This window comes from Mandrillus leucophaeus, unplaced genomic scaffold (genome assembly GCF_000951045.1).
Source record: "Mandrillus leucophaeus isolate KB7577 unplaced genomic scaffold, Mleu.le_1.0 Scaffold52, whole genome shotgun sequence".
NCBI classification, from domain to species: domain Eukaryota; kingdom Metazoa; phylum Chordata; class Mammalia; order Primates; family Cercopithecidae; genus Mandrillus; species Mandrillus leucophaeus.
In genome coordinates, this window is record NW_012105586.1 from 1341021 (window position 1) to 1348707 (window position 7687).

The 7687-nt window shown below is 48.1% G+C and overlaps 1 protein-coding gene across 1 annotated transcript in view; it reads left to right on the plus strand.

Annotated features, from left to right (window-relative positions):
* Positions 1 to 6580: 6580 nt before the first annotated feature.
* Positions 6581 to 7687, plus strand: part of LOC105551354 (PRAME family member 1) — a 5574-nt gene continuing 4467 nt past the window's right edge. Inside the window, exon 1 of the mRNA XM_011996555.1 lies at positions 6581 to 6645. The gene's annotated coding sequence lies outside the window, so the exon portion shown is untranslated. The remainder of the gene's footprint in view (positions 6646 to 7687) is intronic.

A 7687-nucleotide genomic window follows, 5' to 3' on the forward strand; every position in this document is an offset into this window, starting at 1 on the left:
TCTCCAAACTGCTTTTAAGTGAATTTTCTAGCTCTTTGTCCACTGATTTTGAGCAATCAGTTTCACTTGCTTGGTAGGTTCTGAGATACTGTCTGGGATGCTTGGGTTCTCGGGGACACCTGCTTCTTGGCTGGGCACGAGAGTCTTGGCTTCCCACCTGGCCTTCAGGGTTCAGGCAGGGGACATGTGCCCTTACGTAACCTGATGGGACCTGTCACACTCCAATTTTATACACTTGAAGGGAGCCTGCCCTGCCACACCTATGGGTACTTCATATCAGGTGGGATGAGAGACTGAGAAAATAAATAAGACACAGAGACAAAGTATAGAGAAAGAAAAATGGGCCCAGGGGACCGGCACTCAGCATACGGAGGACCCACACTGGCACCGGTCTCTGAGTTCCCTCAGCATTTATTGATTACTATTTTCACTATCTCAGTAAGGGGAATGTGGCAGAAGAGTAGGGTGATAGTGGGGAGAAGGTCAGCAAGAAAACATGGGAGCAAAGGAATCCGTGTCACAAATAAGTTCAAGGGAAGATACGATGCCTGGATGTGCACATAGGCCAGGTTTATGTTTCTCTCCACCCAAACATCTCAGTGGAGTAAAGGGCAACAAAGCAGCATTGCTGCCAACATGTCTCACCTCCTGCCACAGGACGGTTTTTCTCCTCTCTCAGAATAGAACAAAGGTACAATCGGGTTTTACGCTGAGACATTGAATTCCCAGGGGCAGGCAGGAGACAGAGGCCTTCCTCTTATCTCAACTGCAAGAGGCCTTCCTCTTTTACTAATCCTCCTCACACAGCCCCTTCACGGGTGTCGGGCTGGGGGGACGGTCAGGTCTTTTCCATCCCACGAGACCATATTTCAGACCATCACATGTGGAGAAACCTTGGACAATACCTGGCTTTCCAGGGCAGAGGTCCCTGCAGCTTTCCACAGTGCATTGTGCCCCTGGTTACTTGAGAATGGAGAATGGCGATGACTTTTATCAAGTATACTGCCTGTAAACATTTTGTTAGCAAAGCACATCCTGCACAGCCCTAGATCCCTTAAACCTTGATTCTATACAACACATGTTTCTGTGAACTCAAGGTTGGGGCTAAAAGTTACAGATGAACAGCATCTCAGGGCAAAGTAATTGTTCAGGGTACAGGTCAAAATGAAGCTTCTTATGTCTTCCTTTTCTACACAGACACAGTAACAGTCTGATCTCTCTTTCTTTTTCTTATATACACTAGTCTTCTTTATTCTGCTAGATACGGGAAGGGTGTTAAGAAAAGATCTCTCATCAGTATGACTTAGCCCCCAAAAAACATGCTTGATTTTTGAATGTGGTAAAGAAATTTTAAAACATGTTTTATGTCTATATGATTGTTAGTGTTCATATATTATCTTGTTTTGTTTTCGAGATGGAGTCTTGCTCTGTCACCAGGCTCGAGTGTGGTGGCAGAGTCTCGGCTCACTGCAACCTCCACCCCCCAGGTTCAAGCAATTCTCCTGCCTCAGCCTCTCGAGTAGCTGGGAGTATAGGCACGTGCCATCATGCCCAGCTAATTTTTGTATTCCTAGTAGAGACAGGGTTTCACCGTGTTAGCTAGGATGGCCTCGATCCCTTGATCTTGTGATCCACCCGCCTCAGCCTCCCAAAGTGCTACTGTTACAGGCATGAGCCACTGTGCACGGCCGTATTTTTATATTATTGGTAGCATTTTGCTACAAGGGAATTTTGATATCTTTATAAGACACAATTAGTTTAATTAAGGAAGGACCACTGCCCACCATCAGGACAGGTATGTCTTGGTGATGCCCTGAGGATCCAGATAATCACTGGTGTAAATGTCCCCTTCCAAAGCAGGGGCCATGCCTTGTGCAGCGAAGCTCTTTCCCAGCACAGCTAATGGTCAGAAATGGATTCTTCTGGATCTGCCCATTAGGACTGAACAGGGTCTCAGCATCTGGTTAGCAGGGAGGGACCCTGAGAAGGGGTTTTATTTGAGTGACTCACACTCATTGCCCACATAGAATGTCCAGGCCCTGTGTGTGCATCTTGTGTGTATTAACCCACTGATCAGCCACAGAACAAAGCGAGGAGGTAATAGATTTGTAAAGAGAAGTAAAGAACAGGAGGGAACTGATAAAAATGAGGAAATTTCATTTGGATGTCTGACTTCCTGGGGCAGAATCTCATTAAAAACACAACTTAGTGCTTTTGATTTTCTTTTCTTCTTTTTTTTTTTTTTTTTGAGATGGAATCTTGCTCTGTTGCTCAGGCTGGAGTGTAGTGGCACGATCTCAGCTCACTGAAACCTCTGCCTCCCGGATTCAAGCGATTCTCCTGCCTCAGCCTCCCGAATAGCTGAAACTACAAGTGCCCGCCACCACGCTTGGCTACATTTTTGTTTTTTTGGCCCTGAGTCTTGCTCTGTCACCGAGGCTGGAGTGAAGCGGCACGATCTGGGGATCTCAAGTACGTGGACCAGGGAATCTGCAGGAATTTGTTTATCTTGGGCTGGGGGTGCATAGGGAGTAGGTAGGGCTCCTATGACCACAAACCCAAGGCCTCTGGGATCAGAAGGCAACAACAAGGGCCAGGACCTACCCCGGGGCCTGTGCTTGCAGGGATCCTCGCTCTCATTTGTATGTGGGGTGCTTGAGTGATTGCAGATTCCTCACCCACCCCCATTGGCTCTTCTAGGGAAGATGCATCTATGACACCTGTAGGTGGCCCTGTGTAGGAAAAGATTGCAGAATCCACATGGGCCCATGCTGAGTGAGGCTTTCTCCAGGTGGGCACAAAAACCTCTAGCTTCCCAGCCACTGCCAGAGCCTGGGGTAGGGGGCCCCACATGGAGGCAAATGCAGGGAGCATTGGCAAAGGCAGGTCTGAGTGAAAGGAGAAGAGGAGCACATGGGAAAGACACAGAGGTCTCCGACAGTTCCAGGGCCAGAGACACTTGGGAGTGGGAGAGGCGTGACTGGGTGATAGGTCCAGGGCTTTTTCTGAGCCCTGAGGCCCCAGCAGGTTTACCTCCCTCCCAAGATCTCTCTGGGCTATTGTGCCTGGGAGTCAGTGCCGGCTCCACTGCAACCCTGTGGGAAGGGTATAGAGTCCTCAGGGTCTAAAGTTCAACTTTACACATTATCCTCAAATGAGGGCTTTTACTCAGGGACCTCTTGTCCACAGGTCCCACATCTTCTTGCTGGACTCCTAGAGGAAGTTGTCCTCCCAGGGACATGGGATGTTATACTTTTATCTTCCATGGAATTAGCTCTGACAGGTAGAGTTTTACCTTTCTAGGTGGCTGCACACACACACACACACGCACACACACGCACGCATGCATACCATGTGGTCACGGCAGTGATGCCCACGGCCTGGGGTTCTTCCATAGCACCCGCCTGAAAAAAAGCCTCACCTAAGGCTAAGAAGAGACCTGACTTGGACAAAAAAATACCTACTGCATTCCAGGTGCAGCCTTGTCAACTCTAAGGCTGGGCCAGGGGGCCGTGGGAAGGGATGGCCCCTGCACTGGGGACTTGTCCTAGGCTCTGCCATTATCCTGGCAGCCTTGGAAGACCAGAGGGGTCAGGTCTTCCTCTGCAAGCCAGGCAGTGTCAGCACCCAGAAATCCAGGGTGCCTCTTTAGGTCCGGAGCAGCAGCTGTGGAGCTCCCTGCTTTGTGCCTTGCCATGTTCACCAAAATCGGTCAATATAAATTGGGGAAAATAGAGATGGGCTGATGTCCTTGGGATGCATAAAGTGACACCGGCCCCATCAGCTTAGACTGGGAGAGGAAACAGAGGCTCAGGAATATTCTAGAGAACCTGAGCAAGGTCCTCGTAGGAGCTTTGGAATCCCAGTGTGGATTGTGGGACTGGAGAATAGGTCAGGTCGTTTCTTGAGATGGGCTTCAAAGGCTGCTCGGAGCTGGGCAGCAGATGAGCACCTTGAGAAGAACAGGCGACAGGACGTGGTAGAAAAGCCCCCGAGTGCAGGATTCTTGCTGGGGTCCTGGGGGTGCTGCTGGGCCCCCTGAAATGGGCAGGAATGGGAAGTCAGTCAGTTCTTTCCAACATTTAGGTTGTTGAACACCTTGGGATTCCACTGAGCCCCTCACCTGAGGGGTCTGCCAATCATCTGCTGCCAGAACACGGGCAGGTTTTTCTCTGGTCAAGTCTCAGGTTTACCAGGTTAAAAATGGGGAAAATAGCAACGTGCTTTAGATTCTCCATGAAGGAGAGCTGAGGTCCGGGATGCTCGGTACCAGCCGTCTGTTGTGCCTTGTGGATGCTCAGTCAACAGAGATACTCCCAACCATTCTTGGTGCTGAGCTCACTCTCAGCCTCAGGTTTACAAAGTGGGGCGTGGGAAGCAGAAGCCCCACTGGGCTCAGGTGATCCTCCCGCCTTAACTTCTTGGGCAGCTTGGCCTACAGGTGCACACTGCCACCCCCGGCTAATAGTGTGTATTTTTATTAGAGACAGGGTTTCACCACATTGCCCATGTTCCTCACAAACTCCTGAGCTCTAGCACTCTGCCTTTCTTGGCTTCCCAAAGTGCTGGGATTAGAGGCCTGAGGTTGGTTTCTTCCTTTCTTGCTTGCTTGCTTTTTCTTTCGTTCTTTTTTGAGACAGAATGTCACGCTGTCACCCAGGGTGGAGGACAGTGGCGCCATCTCAGCTCACCGCAACTTCCGCATCCCAGGTTCAAGCGATTCTCCCGCCTCAGCCTTCTGAGTAGCTGGGAGTGCCGGCACCTGCCACTACGCTCAGAGAATTTTTTGTATTTTTAGTAGAGACGGGGTTTCACCGTATTAGTCAGAATCATCTCTGTCTCCTGACCTCGTGATCCGCCTACCTTGGCCTCCCAAAGTGCTGACGTTACAGGCATGAGCCACTGTGCCTAGTCCTGAGTTTTCTGTGTAGGCCTAATGGTGACACCCTGATAAGAATCTCTAGGTTCAATATTAGGGACAGGAAAGGACTCGAAGAAGGAGGAAACATAAATTATCAAACTGGAGTGGGAAGGGAGTCGGTGAGATTAAGATTTGGATGAAGGTCCTGGAAAATGACTGGGGCTGATGGTGCTGGGAAATGTTTCACTGTGGGAAGATCCCTGAGTCTAAAGGAAAGGTTTCCAGATGACAGCGCCATGACAGGGACATATGGACCCTCATTCATTTCTCTCTCACATCCTGTAGAGCCCACAGTTTCTTCCTCCGTGACTCCCAGCTTGGCAAAGTCTCCCTTCCCAGGTCTGGCCACACTGCTCCTCTCTGGCCTGTGCCCCAGCTCACATTCTCAGATTCCATCTTCCCAAGCTGGTTTTCTGAGCGGAGCCCATCATTTTTGTGAATAAACACACTTTACCTTCTAGTAGGGCCAAGACTGTGCCTGCCCCGTGTCCTCAAAGCCAATGTTATGGTTTAAGAGTCTGCACTGTCTCTTTTGATGATTCCCCTTTTAATTTCTGAACTCACTCTAGGCTGGGTGAGGTGGCTCAAGCCTGTAATCCCAGCACTTTGGAAGGCTGAGATGGGCAGATCACTTGAGGTCAAGAGGTCGAGACCAGCCGGGCCAACATGATGAAACCCCATCACGACTAAAATTACAAAAATTAGTGGGCATGGTGGAGTGCGCCTGTAATCCCAGCTACTTGGGAGGCAGAGGTGGGAGAACTGCTTGAACCCAGAAGGTCGAGGCTGCAGTGAGCCAAAATCTTGCCACTGCACTGCAGCCTGGGTGACACACAAAGCCCTGTCTCAAAATCAATCAATCAGTCAATCAATCAATCATCAATCAACTCACTCTAGACAAAAGACCTTCAGTCCCGACATCTAGATGCCCACAAGATAATTGCCATATTTTATATAGTCTTGGTTCCCTTCCAGGGTCCCATTAGAACACATCGACCCATTCTTCTCAGTCCCCACCTCACTTGGTCACCCCACAGGGTCGGGTTAGAAAGGTCCATAAAAGCTCCTGATTTCCTTCAGTGAAGCCTTGACTTAGTCTTGAGATGGATCACACCCTCAGTGGTTCCTTTCTTCTACTTGAATGTGCGTATGATCTGCTATGTTAGACAGCATAAAACCCAGGCAACCATTGAATATACACAGCTTTTTATTCTGTTTTCTTGGGAATGACATCACTATCTTCTTCAAGCTGTTTTAACTCTGAAACATTCTGATAATTTCTCTGCGGTCAAACATCCTCCAATAAGGACACCTTCAGTTTTGTTTTGTTTTGTTTTGTCTAATATCAGGAACAGATTAATCCCTTCCCTGTATCACTATGAAAGTCATCTATTAGCCAAACTTCATCAGTCTTTGGAGAATAAATGAACGAATGACTTTTGGACTTTTACTCTATTATCGATTCTTTCATTTTCATAAATGTGTATCTAATTCAATCAGTTAGGCAGAAGAAAGGTGAAAACTCAATCAGGATTAACTGGGTGGAACTACAAGATCTAATCAAGTATCACGTTCTGATTGGAAGCTGGTGATTGAGAAGGGAAGGGTGGGGTTAGAAAGGTCCATAAAAGCTCCTGAGGGTGCACAGAAGAGACGCACAGCCCTGGAGCTACTGCTTGGTTCTCTGAGAGGTCCCAGAACTCTGCCAAGTGAGTCCAGCTCTGGTAAGTCACCACCTTCGTAGGGTCATGCCCGTCTGATCTGCAGCCCTTCAGTCAGGAACGGAGACACGCAGCCCAAGGTGGCACAGAGAATTTCCTGTCTGTTTCGTGAGATGAACAGAGTTAGGCTTTCATTTCTCCTCTAAATGTAGTTTTGTCTTCATCCCACAAATTGTGATTTGTGCTTGGTTTTTGTCATTTTAAAGTTCTTATCAAAGCAGTTTTTTAAAAAATATATTAAAATTTACAGTTAACTGAATTTTTATTTCTTGACATTTGCAGTTATTTGTTTTTGTGCCTTCAGTAACAGTTCATAGACTTGGTGTTATTGTGATTCTCCAAGTGTGCTTTCATTTTCATAAAATCCTTAAAGGCATCCCACACACCATCTCCAGAGTGGAGTTTTGCTGAGATCACAGGATTTATCTTTGCCCCTGGGATCCGTTCAAAAGTGGGTAATTGTGAATATGTGGAAGCGATGTGTATTGGAACCTTCATCTTAGAGTTAGAATGCTCTAGAATAGCATCATACCACTTTTACAGTTTCTGGTTATTTATTTTTTTTTCTTTTGCGATGGAGTTTCCCTCTTATTGCCCAGGCTGGAGTGCCATGGGGTGGGTGATCTCAGCTCACTGCAACCTCTGCCTCCCGGGTTCACGAGATTCTCCTGCCTCAGCCTGCTGAGTAGCTTGGATTACAGGCACTCACCACCATGCCCAGCTCATTTTTGTATTTTTAGTAGACATGGGGTTTCACCATGTTGGCCATGCTGATCTCAAACTCCTGACCTCAAGTGGTCTGCCTGCCTCGGACTCCCAAAGTGCTGGGATTACAGGAGTGAGCTACCATGCCCAGCTACAGTTAGTATTTCTATACATACCTTCCAAATGCTGTAGAATACCATCGCACCACTTTCACAGTTTCAGTGAATTTTTTTCCTTTTTTCTTTTTTTTTTTTTTTGAGACGGAGTCTCGCTCTGTCGCCCAGGCTGGAGTGCAGTGGCCGGATCTCAGCTCACTGCAAGCTCCGCCTCCTGGGTTTAC